The sequence below is a fragment of the Salmo salar genome, unplaced genomic scaffold, assembly GCF_905237065.1.
Source record: "Salmo salar unplaced genomic scaffold, Ssal_v3.1, whole genome shotgun sequence".
Taxonomy (NCBI): Eukaryota; Metazoa; Chordata; class Actinopteri; order Salmoniformes; family Salmonidae; genus Salmo; species Salmo salar.
This window is the reverse complement of record NW_025549008.1, coordinates 94056-113609: the sequence shown is the minus strand read 5'-3', so window position 1 is coordinate 113609 and position 19554 is coordinate 94056.

The window sequence follows — 19554 nt, the reverse complement described above, 5'->3', positions numbered from 1 at the left end:
TAGAATCCATCCATGATGTCATAATGATAGTTTAACCAGGTTTCTAGGCTATATAGTATATTCTAGAATTCATCCAGGATGTCATAATGATAGTTTAACCAGGTTTCTAGGATATATAGTATATTCTATAACTGCCAGTGTAGATTTCCTGTGGAGGCAAATTATTAGAGCTGTTAAGTCATTGTATAATATTCAGCCAATTGTTTTTCATGCCATCACATTAAAGGCAAGACATACCTAGATTCAATTACATTCATGAATTGGTTTGAAACCTTTGTTTTATACCCTTCTAAAAATTGGTGCCTTGCCGGATTTGTAAAAAATGGTTTGTCATGAAACTCTATTTTTTAAATGTATTTAAATGTAACCTTTATTTAACTAGACAAGTCAGTTAAGAACAAATTCTTATTTACAATGACTTCCTACCCCGGACAACGCTGGGCCAATTGTGCGCCGTCCTATGGAACTCCCAATCACGGCCGGTTGTGATACAGCCTGGATTTGAACCAGGGTGTCTGTAGTGAAGCCTCAAGCACTGAGATGCAGTGTCCACTGCGCCACTCGGGAGCCCCAAAATCATGTTCTAGTGCTGTCCCCAACTAAAATACATCTTGGTCAACCAAGAGTCATCTGTTCTTTCTACAAATCGCCCCATGTGTTTTTATACTATCAACTATATGTACTGAACTTGTCTGATGCTTTAAGCATGCTATTTGATTAAATAATTTAAACACACAAATGACTGGAGGGAGCCAGTCGTCAACATGACCTGACCGGAGGGAGCCAGTCGTCAACATAACCTGACTGGAGGGAGCCAGTCGTTAACATGACCTGACCGGAGGGAGCCAGTCGTTAACATGACCTGACCGGAGGGAGCCAGTCGTCAACATGACCTGACTGGAGGGAGCCAGTCGTCAACATGACCTGACTAGAGGGAGGGAGCCAGTCGTCAACATGACCTGACTAGAGGGAGGGAGCCAGTCGTCAACATGACCTGACTAGAGGGAGGGAGCCAGTCGTCAACATGACCTGACTAGAGGGAGGGAGCCAGTCGTCAACATGACCTGACTGGAGGGAGGGAGCCAGTCGTCAACATGACCTGACTGGAGGGAGCCAGTCGTCAACATGACCTGACTGGAGGGAGGGAGCCAGTCGTCAACATGACCTGACTGGAGGGAGCCAGTCATCACTATAACCTGACTGGAGGGAGCCAGTCATCACTATAACCTGACTAGAGGGAGGGAGCCAGTCATCACTATAACCTGACTGGAGGGAGGGAGCCAGTCATCACTATAACCTGACTAGAGGGAGCCAGTCATCACTATAACCTGACTAGAGGGAGGGAGCCAGTCATCACTATAACCTGACTAGAGGGAGGGAGCCAGTCATCACTATAACCTGACTAGAGGGAGGGAGCCATTCATCACTATAACCTGACTAGAGGGAGGGAGCCAGTCATCACTATAACCTGACTGGAGGGAGGGAGCCAGTCATCACTATAACCTGACTAGAGGGAGGGAGCCAGTCATCACTATAACCTGACTAGAGGGAGGGAGCCAGTCATCACTATAACCTGACTAGAGGGAGGGAGCCAGTCATCACTATAACCTGACTGGAGGGAGGGAGCCAGTCATCACTATAACCTGACTAGAGGGAGGGAGCCAGTCATCACTATAACCTGACTAGAGGGAGCCAGTCATCACTATAACCTGACTAGAGGGAGGGAGCCAGTCATCATTATAACCTGACTAGAGGGAGCCAGTCATCACTATAACCTGACTAGAGGGAGCCAGTCATCACTATAACCTGACTAGAGGGAGGGAGCCAGTCATCACTATAACCTGACTAGAGGGAGCCAGTCATCACTATAACCTGACTAGAGGGAGGGAGCCAGTCATCACTATAACCTGACTAGAGGGAGCCAGTCATCACTATAACCTGACTAGAGGGAGGGAGCCAGTCATCACTATAACCTGACTAGAGGGAGGGAGCCAGTCATCACTATAACCTGACTAGAGGGAGGGAGCCAGTCATCACTATAACCTGACTAGAGGGAGGGAGCCAGTCATCAATATAACCTGACTAGAGGGAGGGAGCCAGTCATCACTATAACCTGACTAGATTGAGGGAGCCAGTCATCACTATAACCTGACTAGAGGGAGCCAGTCATCACTATAACCTGACTAGAGGGAGGGAGCCAGTCATCACTATAACCTGACTAGAGGGAGGGAGCCAGTCATCACTATAACCTGACTAGAGGGAGGGAGCCAGTCACCACTATAACCTGACTAGAGGGAGTCAGTCATCACTATAACCTGACTAGAGGGAGCCAGTCATCACTATAACCTGACTAGAGGGAGCCAGTCATCACTATAACCTGACTAGAGGGAGGGAGCCAGTCATCACTATAACCTGACTAGAGGGAGGGAGCCAGTCATCACTATAACCTGACTAGAGGGAGGGAGCCAGTCATCACTATAACCTGACTAGACCGAGGGAGCCAGTCGTCACTATAACCTGACTAGAGGGAGGGAGCCAGTCATCACTATAACCTGACTAGAGGGAGGGAGCCAGTCATCACTATAACCTGACTAGAGGGAGCCAGTCATCACTATAACCTGACTAGAGGGAGGGAGCCAGTCATCACTATAACCTGACTAGAGGGAGCCAGTCATCACTATAACCTGACTAGAGGGAGGGAGTCATCACTATAACCTGACTGGAGGGAGCCAGTCATCACTATAACCTGACTAGAGGGAGCCAGTCATCACTATAACCTGACTAGAGGGAGGGAGCCAGTCATCACTATAACCTGACTAGAGGGAGCCAGTCGTCACTATAACCTGACTAGAGGGAGCCAGTCATCACTATAACCTGACTAGAGGGAGGGAGCCAGTCATCACTATAACCTGACTAGAGGGAGCCAGTCATCACTATAACCTGACTGGAGGGAGGGAGCCAGTCATCACTATAACCTGACTAGAGGGAGGGAGCCAGTCATCACTATAACCTGACTAGAGGGAGCCAGTCATCACTATAACCTGACTAGAGGGAGGGAGCCAGTCATCACTATAACCTGACTAGAGGGAGGGAGCCAGTCATCACTATAACCTGACTAGAGGGAGCCAGTCATCACTATAACCTGACTAGAGGGAGGGAGCCAGTCATCACTATAACCTGACTAGAGGGAGGGAGCCAGTCATCACTATAACCTGACTAGAGGGAGGGAGCCAGTCATCACTATAACCTGACTAGAGGGAGGGAGCCAGTCATCACTGTAACCTGACTAGAGGGAGGGAGCCAGTCATCACTATGACCTGACTAGAGGGAGGGAGCCAGTCATCACTATAACCTGACTAGAGGGAGCCAGTCATCACTATAACCTGACTAGAGGGAGCCAGTCATCACTATAACCTGACTAGAGGGAGGGAGCCAGTCATCACTATAACCTGACTAGAGGGAGCCAGTCATCACTATAACCTGACTAGAGGGAGGGAGCCAGTCATCACTATAACCTGACTAGAGGGAGCCAGTCATCACTATAACCTGACTAGAGGGAGCCAGTCATCACTATAACCTGACTAGAGGGAGCCAGTCATCACTATAACCTGACTAGAGGGAGGAGCCAGTCATCACTATAACCTGACTAGAGGGAGCCAGTCATCACTATAACCTGACTAGAGGAGGGAGCCAGTCATCACTATAACCTGACTGGAGGGAGGGAGCCAGTCATCACTATAACCTGACTAGAGGGAGGGAGCCAGTCATCACTATAACCTGACTAGAGGGAGGGAGCCAGTCATCACTATAACCTGACTAGAGGGAGCCAGTCATCACTATAACCTGACTAGAGGGAGGGAGCCAGTCGTCACTATAACCTGACTAGAGGGAGGGAGCCAGTCATCACTATAACCTGACTAGAGGGAGGGAGCCAGTCATCTCTATAACCTGACTAGAGGGAGGGAGCCAGTCATCACTATAACCTGACTAGAGGGAGCCAGTCATCACTATAACCTGACTAGAGGGAGGGAGCCAGTCGTCACTATAACCTGACTAGAGGGAGGGAGCCAGTCATCACTATAACCTGACTAGAGGGAGCGAGCCAGTCATCACTATAACCTGACTAGAGGGAGGGAGCCAGTCATCACTATAACCTGACTAGAGGGAGGGAGCCAGTCATCACTATAACCTGACTAGAGGGAGGGAGCCAGTCATCACTATAACCTGACTAGAGGGAGGGAGCCAGTCATCACTATAACCTGACTAGAGGGAGGGAGCCAGTCGTCACTATAACCTGACTAGAGGGAGGGAGCCAGTCATCACTATAACCTGACTAGAGGGAGCGAGCCAGTCATCACTATAACCTGACTAGAGGGAGGGAGCCAGTCATCACTATAACCTGACTAGAGGGAGGGAGCCAGTCATCACTATAACCTGACTAGAGGGAGGGAGCCAGTCATCACTATAACCTGACTAGAGGGAGGGAGCCAGTCATCACTATAACCTGACTAGAGGGAGGGAGCCAGTCATCACTATAACCTGACTAGAGGGAGGGAGCCAGTCATCACTATAACCTGACTAGAGGGAGCCAGTCATCACTATAACCTGACTAGAGGGAGGGAGCCAGTCATCACTATAACCTGACTAGAGGGAGCCAGTCATCACTATAACCTGACTAGAGGGAGGGAGCCAGTCATCACTATAACCTGACTAGAGGGAGGGAGCCAGTCATCACTATAACCTGACTGGAGGGAGCCAGTCATCACTATAACCTGACTAGAGGGAGCCAGTCATCACTATAACCTGACTAGAGGGAGGGAGCCAGTCGTCACTATAACCTGACTAGAGGGAGGGAGCCAGTCATCACTATAACCTGACTAGAGGGAGCCAGTCATCACTATAACCTGACTAGAGGGAGGGAGCCAGTCATCACTATAACCTGACTAGAGGGAGGGAGCCAGTCGTCACTATAACCTGACTAGAGGGAGGGAGCCAGTCATCACTATAACCTGACTAGAGGGAGGGAGCCAGTCATCACTATAACCTGACTAGAGGGAGGGAGCCAGTCATCACTATAACCTGACTAGAGGGAGGGAGCCAGTCATCACTATAACCTGACTAGAGGGAGGGAGCCAGTCATCACTATAACCTGACTAGAGGGAGGGAGCCAGTCATCACTATAACCTGACTAGAGGGAGGGAGCCAGTCATCACTATAACCTGACTAGAGGGAGGGAGCCAGTCATCACTATAACCTGACTAGAGGGAGGGAGCCAGTCGTCACTATAACCTGACTAGAGGGAGGGAGCCAGTCGTCACTATAACCTGACTAGAGGGAGGGAGCCAGTCATCACTATAACCTGACTAGAGGGAGGGAGCCAGTCATCACTATAACCTGACTAGAGGGAGGGAGCCAGTCATCACTATAACCTGACTAGAGGGGAGCCAGTCATCACTATAACCTGACTAGAGGGAGCCAGTCATCACTATAACCTGACTAGAGGGAGGGAGCCAGTCGTCACTATAACCTGACTAGAGGGAGCCAGTCATCACTATAACCTGACTAGAGGGAGGGAGCCAGTCATCACTATAACCTGACTAGAGGGAGGGAGCCAGTCATCACTATAACCTGACTAGAGGGAGGGAGCCAGTCATCACTATAACCTGACTAGAGGGAGGGAGCCAGTCATCACTATAACCTGACTAGAGGGAGGGAGCCAGTCATCACTATAACCTGACTAGAGGGAGGGAGCCAGTCATCACTATAACCTGACTAGAGGGAGGGAGCCAGTCATCACTATAACCTGACTAGAGGGAGGGAGCCAGTCATCACTATAACCTGACTAGAGGGAGGGAGCCAGTCATCACTATAACCTGACTAGAGGGAGCCAGTCATCACTATAACCTGACTAGAGGGAGGGAGCCAGTCATCACTATAACCTGACTAGAGGGAGGGAGCCAGTCATCACTATAACCTGACTAGAGGGAGGGAGCCAGTCATCACTATAACCTGACTAGAGGGAGCCAGTCATCACTATAACCTGACTAGAGGGAGGGAGCCAGTCATCACTGTAACCTGACTAGAGGGAGGGAGCCAGTCATCACTATAACCTGACTAGAGGGAGGGAGCCAGTCGTCACTATAACCTGACTAGAGGGAGGGAGCCAGTCATCACTATAACCTGACTAGAGGGAGGGAGCCAGTCATCACTATAACCTGACTAGAGGGAGCCAGTCATCACTATAACCTGACTAGAGGGAGGGAGCCAGTCATCACTATAACCTGACTAGAGGGAGGGAGCCAGTCATCACTATAACCTGACTAGAGGGAGGAGCCAGTCATCACTATAACCTGACTAGAGGGAGGGAGCCAGTCATCACTATAACCTGACTAGAGGGAGGGAGCCAGTCATCACTATAACCTGACTAGAGGGAGCCAGTCATCACTATAACCTGACTAGAGGGAGCCAGTCATCACTATAACCTGACTAGAGGGAGGGAGCCAGTCATCACTATAACCTGACTAGAGGGAGGGAGCCAGTCGTCACTATAACCTGACTAGAGGGAGGGAGCCAGTCATCACTATAACCTGACTAGAGGGAGGGAGCCAGTCATCACTATAACCTGACTAGAGGGAGCCAGTCATCACTATAACCTGACTAGAGGGAGGGAGCCAGTCATCACTGTAACCTGACTAGAGGGAGGGAGCCAGTCATCACTATAACCTGACTAGAGGGAGGGAGCCAGTCGTCACTATAACCTGACTAGAGGGAGGGAGCCAGTCATCACTATAACCTGACTAGAGGGAGGGAGCCAGTCATCACTATAACCTGACTAGAGGGAGCCAGTCATCACTATAACCTGACTAGAGGGAGGGAGCCAGTCATCACTATAACCTGACTAGAGGGAGGGAGCCAGTCATCACTATAACCTGACTAGAGGGAGGGAGCCAGTCATCACTATAACCTGACTAGAGGGAGGGAGCCAGTCATCACTATAACCTGACTAGAGGGAGGGAGCCAGTCATCACTATAACCTGACTAGAGGGAGGGAGCCAGTCATCACTATAACCTGACTAGAGGGAGGGAGCCAGTCATCACTATAACCTGACTAGAGGGAGGGAGCCAGTCATCACTATAACCTGACTAGAGGGAGCCAGTCATCACTATAACCTGACTAGAGGGAGCCAGTCATCACTATAACCTGACTAGAGGGAGGAGCCAGTCATCACTATAACCTGACTAGAGGGAGGGAGCCAGTCATCACTATAACCTGACTAGAGGGAGGGAGCCAGTCATCACTATAACCTGACTAGAGGGAGGGAGCCAGTCATCACTATAACCTGACTAGAGGGAGGGAGCCAGTCATCACTATAACCTGACTAGAGGGAGGGAGCCAGTCATCACTATAACCTGACTAGAGGGAGGGAGCCAGTCATCACTATAACCTGACTAGAGGGAGGGAGCCAGTCATCACTATAACCTGACTAGAGGGAGGGAGCCAGTCATCACTATAACCTGACTAGAGGGAGGGAGCCAGTCATCACTATAACCTGACTAGAGGGAGGGAGCCAGTCATCATTATAACCTGACTAGAGGGAGCCAGTCATCACTATAACCTGACTAGAGGGAGCCAGTCATCACTATAACCTGACTAGAGGGAGGGAGCCAGTCATCACTATAACCTGACTAGAGGGAGGGAGCCAGTCATCACTATAACCTGACTAGAGGGAGGGAGCCAGTCATCACTATAACCTGACTAGAGGGAGGGAGCCAGTCATCACTATAACCTGACTAGAGGGAGGGAGCCAGTCATCACTATAACCTGACTAGAGGGAGGGAGCCAGTCATCACTATAACCTGACTAGAGGGAGGGAGCCAGTCATCACTATAACCTGACTAGAGGGAGGGAGCCAGTCATCACTATAACCTGACTAGAGGGAGGGAGCCAGTCATCACTATAACCTGACTAGAGGGAGGGAGCCAGTCATCACTATAACCTGACTAGAGGGAGGGAGCCAGTCATCACTATAACCTGACTAGAGGGAGGGAGCCAGTCATCACTATAACCTGACTAGAGGGAGGGAGCCAGTCATCACTATAACCTGACTAGAGGGAGGGAGCCAGTCATCACTATAACCTGACTAGAGGGAGGCCAGTCATCACTATAACCTGACTAGAGGGAGGGAGCCAGTCATCACTATAACCTGACTAGAGGGAGGGAGCCAGTCATCACTATAACCTGACTAGAGGGAGGGAGCCAGTCATCACTATAACCTGACTAGAGGGAGGGAGCCAGTCATCACTATAACCTGACTAGAGGGAGGGAGCCAGTCATCACTATAACCTGACTAGAGGGAGGGAGCCAGTCATCACTATAACCTGACTAGAGGGAGGGAGCCAGTCATCACTATAACCTGACTAGAGGGAGGGAGCCAGTCATCACTATAACCTGACTAGAGGGAGGGAGCCAGTCATCACTATAACCTGACTAGAGGGAGGGAGCCAGTCATCACTATAACCTGACTAGAGGGAGGGAGCCAGTCATCACTATAACCTGACTAGAGGGAGGGAGCCAGTCATCACTATAACCTGACTAGAGGGAGGGAGCCAGTCATCACTATAACCTGACTAGAGGGAGGGAGCCAGTCATCACTATAACCTGACTAGAGGGAGGGAGCCAGTCATCACTATAACCTGACTAGAGGGAGCGAGCCAGTCATCACTATAACCTGACTAGAGGGGAGCCAGTCATCACTATAACCTGACTAGAGGGAGGGAGCCAGTCATCACTATAACCTGACTAGAGGGAGGGAGCCAGTCATCACTATAACCTGACTAGAGGGAGGGAGCCAGTCATCACTATAACCTGACTAGAGGGAGGGAGCCAGTCATCACTATAACCTGACTAGAGGGAGGGAGCCAGTCATCACTATAACCTGACTAGAGGGAGCCAGTCATCACTATAACCTGACTAGAGGGAGGGAGCCAGTCATCACTATAACCTGACTAGAGGGAGGGAGCCAGTCATCACTATAACCTGACTAGAGGGAGGGAGCCAGTCATCACTATAACCTGACTAGAGGGAGGGAGCCAGTCATCACTATAACCTGACTAGAGGGAGGGAGCCAGTCATCACTATAACCTGACTAGAGGGAGGGAGCCAGTCATCACTATAACCTGACTAGAGGGAGCGAGCCAGTCATCACTATAACCTGACTAGAGGGAGGGAGCCAGTCGTCACTATAACCTGACTAGAGGGAGCCGACCAGTTCTGAAAGCCTTTTGCCGTACCCTCATCCTACTCCTCTGGTGATGTAGACGTTATCCCAGGCCCTGTGTGTCCCCAGGCGCTCTCATTTGTTGACTTCTGTAACCGTAAAAGCCTTGGTTTCATGCATGTTAACATCAGAAGCCTCCTCCCTAAGTTTGTTTTACTCACTGCTTTAGCACACTCCGCCAACCTTGATGTCCTTGCCGTGTCTGAATCCTGGCTTTGGAAGGTCACCAAAAATTCTGAAATTTCCATCCCCAACTACAACATTTTCCATCAAAATGAGAGGAGTTGCAATCTACTGCAGAGATGGCCTGCAATGTTCTATCATACTTTCCAGGTCTAAGCCCAAACAGTTCGAGCTTTTAATTTAAAAAATGAATCTCTCCAGAAATAAGTCTCTCACTGTTGCCGCCTGTTACAGACCCCCCTCAGCTCCCAGCTGTGCCCTGGACACCATATGTGAATTGATTGGCTCCCATCTATCTTCAGAGTTTGTTCTGTTAGGGGACCTAAACTGGGATATGCTTAACCTCTCTAGGGGGTGTGGGACGCTACCGTCCCACATGGCCAACATCCAGTGAAATTGCAGAGCGCCAAATTCAAAAACAGAAATACTCATAAGAATTCATAAAACATACAAGTGTTATACATCGGTTTAAAGATTAACTTCTTGTTAATCCAACCACGGTGTCAGATTTCAAAAAGGCTTTACCGTGAAAGCATACCATGCGATTATCTGAGAACAGCGCCCAGCAGACAAATCATTACAAACAGTTACCAGCCAAGTAGAGGAGTTACACAAGTCAGAAATAGCGATAAAATGAATCACTTACTTTTGATGATCTTCATATCGTTGCAACTCACAAGACTCCCATTTACTCAATAAATGTTTGTTTTGTTCGATAAAGTCTCTCTTTATATCCAAAAACCTCCGTTTTGTTCATGCGTTTTGTTCAGTAATCCACAGGCTCAAAGGCAATCACAACAGCCAGACGAAAAATCCTAAAAGTATCAGTAAAGTTCATAGAAACATGTCAAACGATGTTTATAATCAATCCTCAGGTTGTTTTTAGCCTAAATAATATATAACATTTCAACCGGACAATAACGTCGTCAATATAAAAGGTAAACAAGAAAGGTGCGCTCTCGGTCTCGCGCATGAAAAATCTCTGAGATACTGAATGGTCCACTCATTCAGAGTGGTCTTACACTCTCATTTTTCAGGATGCAAGCCTGAAACTATTTGTAAAGACTGTTGACATCTAGTGGAAGCCATAGGAAGTGCAATTTGAGACCTAAGTCAATGGAATCTGTATAGGCAGTCAATGGAAAACTACAACAACAACAAATCCCACTTCCTGGTTGTATTTTTCTCAGGTTTTCGCCTGTCATATCAGTTCTGTTATACTCACAGACATTATTTTAACAGTTTTGGAAACTTTAGAGTGTTTTCTATCCAAATCTACCAAGTTTACTTTGGCACGCTTTTCATCCGGAGGTGAAAATAGTGCCCCCTACCCTAGTGAGGTTAACACCCCGGCCGTCCTACAATTCAAGCTAGATGCCCTCAATCTCACACAAATTATCAAGGAACCCACCAGGTACAACCCCTAAATCTGTAAACATGGGTACCCTCATAGATATTATCCTGACCAACTTGCCCTCCAAATACACCTCTGCTGTTTTCAATCAGGATCTCAGCGATTACTGCCTCATCGCCTGCATCCGTTATGGGTTTGCGGTCAAACGGCCACCCCTCATCACTGTCACATGCTCCCTAGAACGCGAGCAGGCCTTTCTAATCGACCTGGTATACATATTCGTCGCCAAACCCACTGGCTCCAGGTCATCTATAAGTCTTTGCTAGGCCGACTTCACTCAGCTCACTGGTCACCATAGCAACACCCACCCATAGCATGCGCTCCAGGAGGTATATCTCACTGGTCATCCCCAAAGCCAACACCTACTTTGGCCGCATTTCCTTCCAGTTCTCTGCTGCCAATGACTGGAACGAATTGCAAAAATCGCTGGAGTTGGAGACTTATATCTCCCTCACTAACTTTAAGCATCAGCTATCTGAGCAGCTTACCGATCGCTGCAGCTGTACACAGCCCATCTGTAAATAGCCCATCTGTAAATAGCCCATCCAACTGCCTACCTCATCCCCATGTTTTTATTTACGTTTTTTTGCTCTTTTGCACACCAGTATTTCTACTTGAACATCTATCACTCCAGTGTTAAATTGTAATTACTTCACTACTATGGTCTATTTATTGCCTTGCCTCCGTACTTCATTTGCACACACTGTATATAGATTTTTGTATTGTGTTATTGACTGTTCGTTTGTTTATCCAACGTGTAACTCTGTTGTTTTTGTCGCACTGCTTTGCTTTATCTTGGCCAGGTTGCAGTTGTAAATGAGAACTTGTTCTCAACTAGCCTACCTGGTTAAATAAAGGTGAAATACATTTTTAATTTTTTTTTAAATCTTAACTTTATTGACAACACTCAAATGGATACTGTCATTAACGCAGTTCTTCAATAATTACACATCATTCTTAATACTGTAGCTGTTTAGTTACAGTCACATGTTCAACTATCATCAGCTGATCCAGGAAATCATTTTCTGAATGACAGTCACATGACAGAAGCCACAACATGCAACAACAACCAAAGTGCTTCTTCATTCATTACTCTGGTAAAGACAGTTATGCCGTGCTCCACGTTGGATCCAACATCCCTAACAAATTGATGTTTATAATGTGTTATTGTCTGCTTGATTTACTGTAGGGTCTCGTTAGTCCGTTTGGAAACGGAGATACTTAGCTCATAATGTGTAGAGAACTGTTCCTTGATGGATAGGCTATTGTTCAACACACAGAGCTATTTTCCTATATTTGTTGTTAGGTGTAGTTATGGGTCCTACAGTAGGTCTATGTTATTGTTAGGTGAAGTTATGGGTCCTACAGTAGGTCTATGTTATTGTTAGGTGAAGTTATGGGTCCAACAGTAGGTCTATGTTATTGTTTGGTGAAGTTATGGGTCCTACAGTAGGTCTATGTTATTGTTAGGTGAAGTTATGGGTCCTACAGTAGGTCTATGTTGTTGTTAGGTGAAGTTATGGGCCAATTTGGCAAACAGTGTACAAACCCTCATTGTCAGGCTGATGAAAAAGCCAAAGAGCATTTTACTGGTTGAAGTGTTTTTTTAAGTACAAAGCGGTTGATTTGCGATGATGACACAAACATATTAAGCAGGACATTCAAGCGAGCCTGACAATTATAATCCAAAGTAGTGTGAAATGAACTCATAAGCAACCTGGTAATGGAGGTTACTCCCCTGAGCAAAAATATTTTCTCACCAGCAAACATAGAAAAGGGCCTCCAATCTTAGATGTTACTACTAATGTGAAAACAAGACAAAATATGACTATTGTTGCTCATTTTAAGACAAATGTCAAGTAATCATTACATTCATTACAGATGTCAATTGTTGTTCAACATCATGGCTACGCTGTTGGCATGACCTTTTACAGTGGATTTCTGCTGTTGTGGGCCTTTAACCATCTGTATGACTTTGTCATTCACACAGGAGAGAGACGTGACTATCGTGGATCCTCTGGGGAGCCTCAACAACCTCATGATGCTGATGAGGCAGAGAAGAGTCTCTCCAGATCAGAACTCCTCAAGAAACACCAGCAGAGACCCACAGGGAAGATAATTAACCTCTCTGACTGTGGGAAGAGATTCACCTCATCAGGCATTAAAATTCATCGGAGAAGCCACACAATAGAGAAAGCTTATTGCTGTACTCAATGTGGGAAGAGTTTTGATACATCTAGCCATCTTATTGTACACCAAAGAACACACACAGGAGAGAAATCTTATAGCTGTGATGAATGTGGGAAGAGTTTTACTCGTTCAACCAGCCTGAAATTACACCAGAGAACACACACAGGAGAGAAATCTTTTAGCTGTGATCAATGTGGGAAGAGTTTTACTCATCGAAGCAGCCTGATATCACACCTGAGAATACACACAGGAGAGAAACTTTCTAGCTGTGATGAATGTGGGAAGAGTTTTACTCGTTCAACCAGCCTGAAATTACACCAGAGAACACGCACAGGAGAGAAACCCTATAGCTGTACTCGATGTGGGAAGTTTTTTTTAAAATCTAACCATCTGACGATACACCAAAGAAGACACACAGGAGAGAAACCCTATAGCTGTACTCAATGTGGGAAGAGTTTTGTTCAATCTGGAGAACTGAAGATGCACCAGAGAAGACACACAGGAGAGAAACCTTATAGCTGTACTCGATGTGGCAAGAGTTTTGTTCAATCTGGCAAACTGAAGATACACCAAAGAACACACACAGGAGAGAAACCTTATAGCTGTGGTCAATGTGGGAAGCGTTTTGGTCAATCTGGCCAGCTGACATCACACCAGAGAACACACACAGGAGAGAAATCTTATAGCTGTGATCAATGTGGGACAAGATTTGCTTGGCTAACCAGCCTAGTATCACACCAAAGAACACACACGGGAGAAAAACCTTATAGCTGTGGTCAATGTAACAAGAGATACTCTGATAAAAGACATCTGATCAAACATCAGAAAATTCATGAATGAGTTGTTTCATGATATCAATGATATAATCTCACAATGTAGAATGTTTTAACATTGTAGAAGGAGTATTTTAATGATGTCACAATGTAGAACCCTAAATGTTTGTCCCCTGTTCTATTGATTTCAACATGATATGGATATTAGCCTCAGGGGGAAAATCCAGGCTCTGAAATGGAAGAGTTACTATTTATGAGATTTAACAAAAAGTGACTAACACAAAAAGAGCTGTTACACTTACCATGTTGGTGACCCACTGGAATCAAAATGCAACACTTCAAAATGTAGCTAGCTGTTTTCTACAAATTGTCCTCTAACCAGGGATGTACACATTACTCCCAGATTCCATGTGGATTTTGAGCTGTTAGTTTAACAGGACGTGCAACCTCATCTCCCTCCTCTCACACAATTGATTTCAACATGATATCGATGAGTGATGACATAAATGTTGTGTTCCTTTGTTTAGTGACCCCTACATTTAAATGCATCACTCCAAAATGTAGCTGACTGTCTTCTGCAGGTTGTCCTCTAATCAGTGAGGAAAAATATATCTCCCATTTCCATGTGTTTTTTTAGTTGTGTTAGTTTCAACAGCACGAACAACCTGATTTCCCCCTAATCGATATCAGTGATTTATTGCTGCTTGTGCAGTTTAAGGAGCTTGTTAAAAAAATTACAAGTAATATGATTATTGTGGGAGATGTTTGTGTATATTGTGTATATAGGGAAGGAATATATGGGAAGGTGTTTCACCTGAGCTGGTCCAGGTTCTATTTAAGAGTGTCTGGCCCAGTGCTCCAGTTGTCTTGATACATGTGGAGAGTCAACACCTTTAGTTGCTCCACCTTTTTGGTTTACTTCCTGTCTTTAAGTTCGATGTGGGTTTTTCTTTTGTTTGCCTCTTCTTGGGCAGATTTAGTGGGTCTCATGGTGGGTGTCTTTTAGGTCCCAGTTGTTGTTACTAGTCAACTTCCAGTGGACACCCCCATAGTGTCTTTCAGAGCCCCTCCTAAAAACAAGCTTATATTTTGGGTTGGATGTTGCATCCAATTAATATTTTAATCAATGGATTTTCCTTAGAATGCTAATTCGTCTTTCAGTTGTTAATCTTATGTTTGTTGTGGTAAATATTTCTGTTTATTTTCATTGTTTTATTTTTTTCCTGTAAAGCATCCATGTCTGAAATGTGCTGTATAAATAAAGCTTGATTTGATTTGAACATATTGCAAAACTAATGAACCCAATGACTGACAATCAACAGACTCTTGCAAAACCAATACGCATCTTGGTCCATCTTATTATGAAAAAAGTATAAATTCAGTAAATCTCCCACTATGTCAAAATAGTGCTGGTATGTACGTTTAGTATCACTTTTCAACCAACCCAGTGCATTTGTTGAAGATAAATGTTTAATTCAACAATACGTCAAAGGATTCAACTACTGGAAACAGACACAAACAAATGGATCAACCAGATCAATCCCACTTTTCCAGCCTGCTGAAGGCGTGGTGGAGTGGTAAACACCACCCCCGGCTCTACCAGGGGCTTGAAGTGGTCTCCCATAGCTCTGCTTATGTCATGTTCTGTGGCCTTGCTGTTCCATTTCTTGACTGTCCCTGCAACACAGAAAGAAATGCATTTAGTCATATTATATAAAACACTCAAAGTAATGGATATGGAGCATCTATGGCCTCAGTTACACCTGGCACCTAAATGTGACTTCTGTCATCTGATCACTCCAAGCTGCATTAGGTTCAGATCTACCAGGATGGGCCTTTGACATAGTCTGGACACAGTCAGGCCACTGAATATGCATCAGCAATGTAAAGAGATGGGGTGAATGAGGGGAAAAGTACATTTGACACAAATTACCTTCATAATAAATCAAATGTTGTTGGTCACATACAGGTGTTCAGCAGATGTTATTGCAGGTGTAGTGAAATGCTTGTCCTTCTAGTTCCCACAGTGCAGGAATATCTAACAATTAATATCTAACAATTTCACAACAAATACCTAATACACACAAATCTAAGGTAAGGAATGGAATTAGGAATATATAAATATATGGATAAACAATGTCAGAGCAGCATAGACTGAGATACAGTTTATACATATGAGATGAGAAATGATATGTAAACATTATTAAAGGGCCAATGATTTCATGATGCCTGTTTAACAGTCTGATGGTCTGGAGATAGAAGCTGTTTAACAGTCTGATGGTCTGGAGATAGAAGCTGTTTAACAGTCTGATGGCCTGGAGATAGAAGCTGTTTAACAGTCTGATGGTCTGGAGATAGAAGCTGTTTAACAGTCTGATGGCCTGGAGATAGAAGCTGTTTATCAGTCTGATGGTCTGGAGATAGAAGCTGTTTAACAGTCTGATGGCCTGGAGATAGAAGCTGTTTAACAGTCTGATGGTCTGGAGATAGAAGCTGTTTAACAGTCTGATGGTCTGGAGATAGAAGCTGTTTAACAGTCTGATGGCCTGGAGATAGAAGCTGTTTATCAGTCTGATGGCCTGGAGATAGAAGCTGTTTACCAGTCTGATGGCCTGGAGATAGAAGCTGTTTATCAGTCTGATGGTCTGGAGATAGAAGCTGTTTAACAGTCTGATGGTCTGGAGATAGAAGCTGTTTAACAGTCTGATGGTCTGGAGATAGAAGCTGTTTAACAGTCTGATGGCCTGGAGATAGAAGCTGTTTAACAGTCTGATGGTCTGGAGATAGAAGCTGTTTAACAGTCTGATGGCCTGGAGATAGAAGCTGTTTAACAGTCTGATGGCCTGGAGATAGAAGCTGTTTAACAGTCTGATGGCCTGGAGATAGAAGCTGTTTAACAGTCTGATGGCCTAGAGATAGAAGCTGTTTAACAGTCTGATGGTCTGGAGATAGAAGCTGTTTAACAGTCTGATGGCCTGGAGATAGAAGCTGTTTACCAGTCTGATGGCCTGGAGATAGAAGCTGTTTAACAGTCTGATGGCCTGGAGATAGAAGCTGTTTAACAGTCTGATGGCCTGGAGATAGAAGCTGTTTAACAGTCTGATGGCCTGGAGATAGAAGCTGTTTAACAGTCTGATGGCCTGGAGATAGAAGCTGTTTAACAGTCTGATGGCCTGGAGATAGAAGCTGTTTAACAGTCTGATGGCCTGGAGATAGAAGCTGTTTACCAGTCTGATGGTCTGGAGATAGAAGCTGTTTATCAGTCTGATGGCCTGGAGATAGAAGCTGTTTAACAGTCTGATGGTCTGGAGATAGAAGCTGTTTATCAGTCTGATGGCCTGGAGATAGAAGCTGTTTAACAGTCTGATGGCCTGGAGATAGAAGCTGTTTAACAGTCTGATGGTCTGGAGATAGAAGCTGTTTACCAGTCTGATGGCCTGGAGATAGAAGCTGTTTAGCAGTCTGATAGCCTGGAGATAGAAGCTGTTTTTCAGTCTTTCAGTTCCAGCTTTGATGCACCTGTACTGACCTCACCTTCTGGATGATAGCAGGCTGAACAGGCAGTGGCTCGGGTAATAACAAAGAAGAAATGTGTGTGCCTGAGGGGAAATTAACTTTCATACAGCCAAAAGGGGTGAGAAATTACACCCATATCAGTGGACAATTTGCACTAATGTAAATAAACATAATGATGGAACATATTACCTTTTGCTGACGTGATGAACCGCTAAGGGGACATAAATATTTACCATCTAAACCATGTGTGACCTCTCACCTCTCTGGATGTAGAAGTGTTCTTCCTAACCAGTCCCTCAACAGCTCTCTGACTGAGCTCCACCCTCACTGGGTCTTCAGAGGAGAGGAAGGCTGAGGAGGGATGGAAGGATGAATGGATCAGTCAGTCAATAAAGTGTAGAGCTGCTGTCTATGCTGTCTGACAAAATCACAATTTTAGTAGTTCATTAAAGTAAATAAGGCTTTATGACTGCTGAATACCAACTATCAATCACTTAGATCATGTATTTCTAGGTAGAGATACATCCTTGGGACGTCCCTAGCCCGTTGAAGTTGACATTTAAAATGGTTACGGTAGGGGTTAAGGTTAGGGTTTAGGGTAGGGATGTCCCAAGGATCCCAGATAGCATTGACCATTGTGCATTCTTCTGTCTCTTTTACATAGCAGGTGATGAGTTCTGAACTTGAAAATATTAAATATCCTTATTATGTGAAATTGTATGAAACAATAATGTATGTTGATGCTAATATGATGTACAATATTCCATCATGTTTCTATCTGATAACAATAGAGTAATATATTTAATATGACAAATACAATTTTTTAATAGTATCACTAATTCATTTTAATTAACTTAATCATTATGATTCAACATCAGTTCACCGTCTCACCTCATACTGTATTGGAGCAGCAGCAGCTGACTGCCCAGTTGAACGTCAGTTCACCATCTCACCTCATACTGTATTGGAGCAGCAACAGCTTGATCGTTGATGCTAATCATCATGTTTGAATCTGAGAGTAAATAGAGCCGACTACACTCTAAAAATGAAGGGTTCAACTGGAGTTGTTCTCAGATCCCCTAAGAACCGTAGGGTTCTTGGTCAATGAAAAACAGCCCCAAAAGGTTCTTCAAAGAACTTGTTAGAAGGTGGGTTCATCGAGGAACCTCCGTTGTTGCTGGACTTCTTCCGGGAACTTCGCAATTACAACTGAAAACGATGGTGACAAGTTTGGATGCGACAACAGTTAAAAAGGTTAAGTTGGGTTGATGTTTGGCTCTGAATATGTCTCGAAATCATTTATTATAATAATATAACATACTAATAATGAATAACGAAGACAATGATGGTTTTCTGTGAATATCTTCCATAACGTTACTATAGTTAATGAACGTAAATATTAGAAAGCCGGGTTTGACCGTCGGGCGTTGTATGAGCTACAGTACAGTACCGTTAGCTAGCTAGCTAACGTTATGTCCTAACTAGGCACAACTAGGTTTGGATTATTTCCTCAACTATATTCTTTCCCATATATTGTATATCGTTTCCATAAAGACAACATGGCTTTACACTCATTAACGTAAGTTTCCAATCTACATGTACAACTAGCTTCGTTAACTAACTAACTAACTAAGGACGGTGACCTGTCCAGACCAGATGTTACAACGAACTGAATCGTCAATGGAGGTCTTCCTCTTTATATAGCCTGCTACAGCATGCAATACTATTAACTCACAAGGGGCAGAACGTTACATGGACAATACTATCCCATTTTGGACACGTTACATGGACAATACTATCTCATTTTGGAAACGTTACATGGATAATACTATCCCATTTTGGAAACGTTACATGTACAATACTATCCCATTTTGGAAACGTTACATGTACAATACTATCCCATTTAGGAAACGTTACATGTACAATACTATCCCATTTTGGAAACGTTACATGTACAATACTATCCCATTTTGGAAACGTTACATAGACAATACTATCCCATTTTGGAAACGTTACATGTACAATACTATCCCATTTTGGAAACGTTACATGTCCGCCCCCTTGTGGAGGGAAATTAATATCTTAGATGGTAGCTCTAGATGGGATTCAAATGCATAATGGTATTAATACAGTGTCTAGACTACCTCTTTTGTATAAATGCCCTTCAGAATCCCAACACAGTATTGCCACGCAGCAAAAT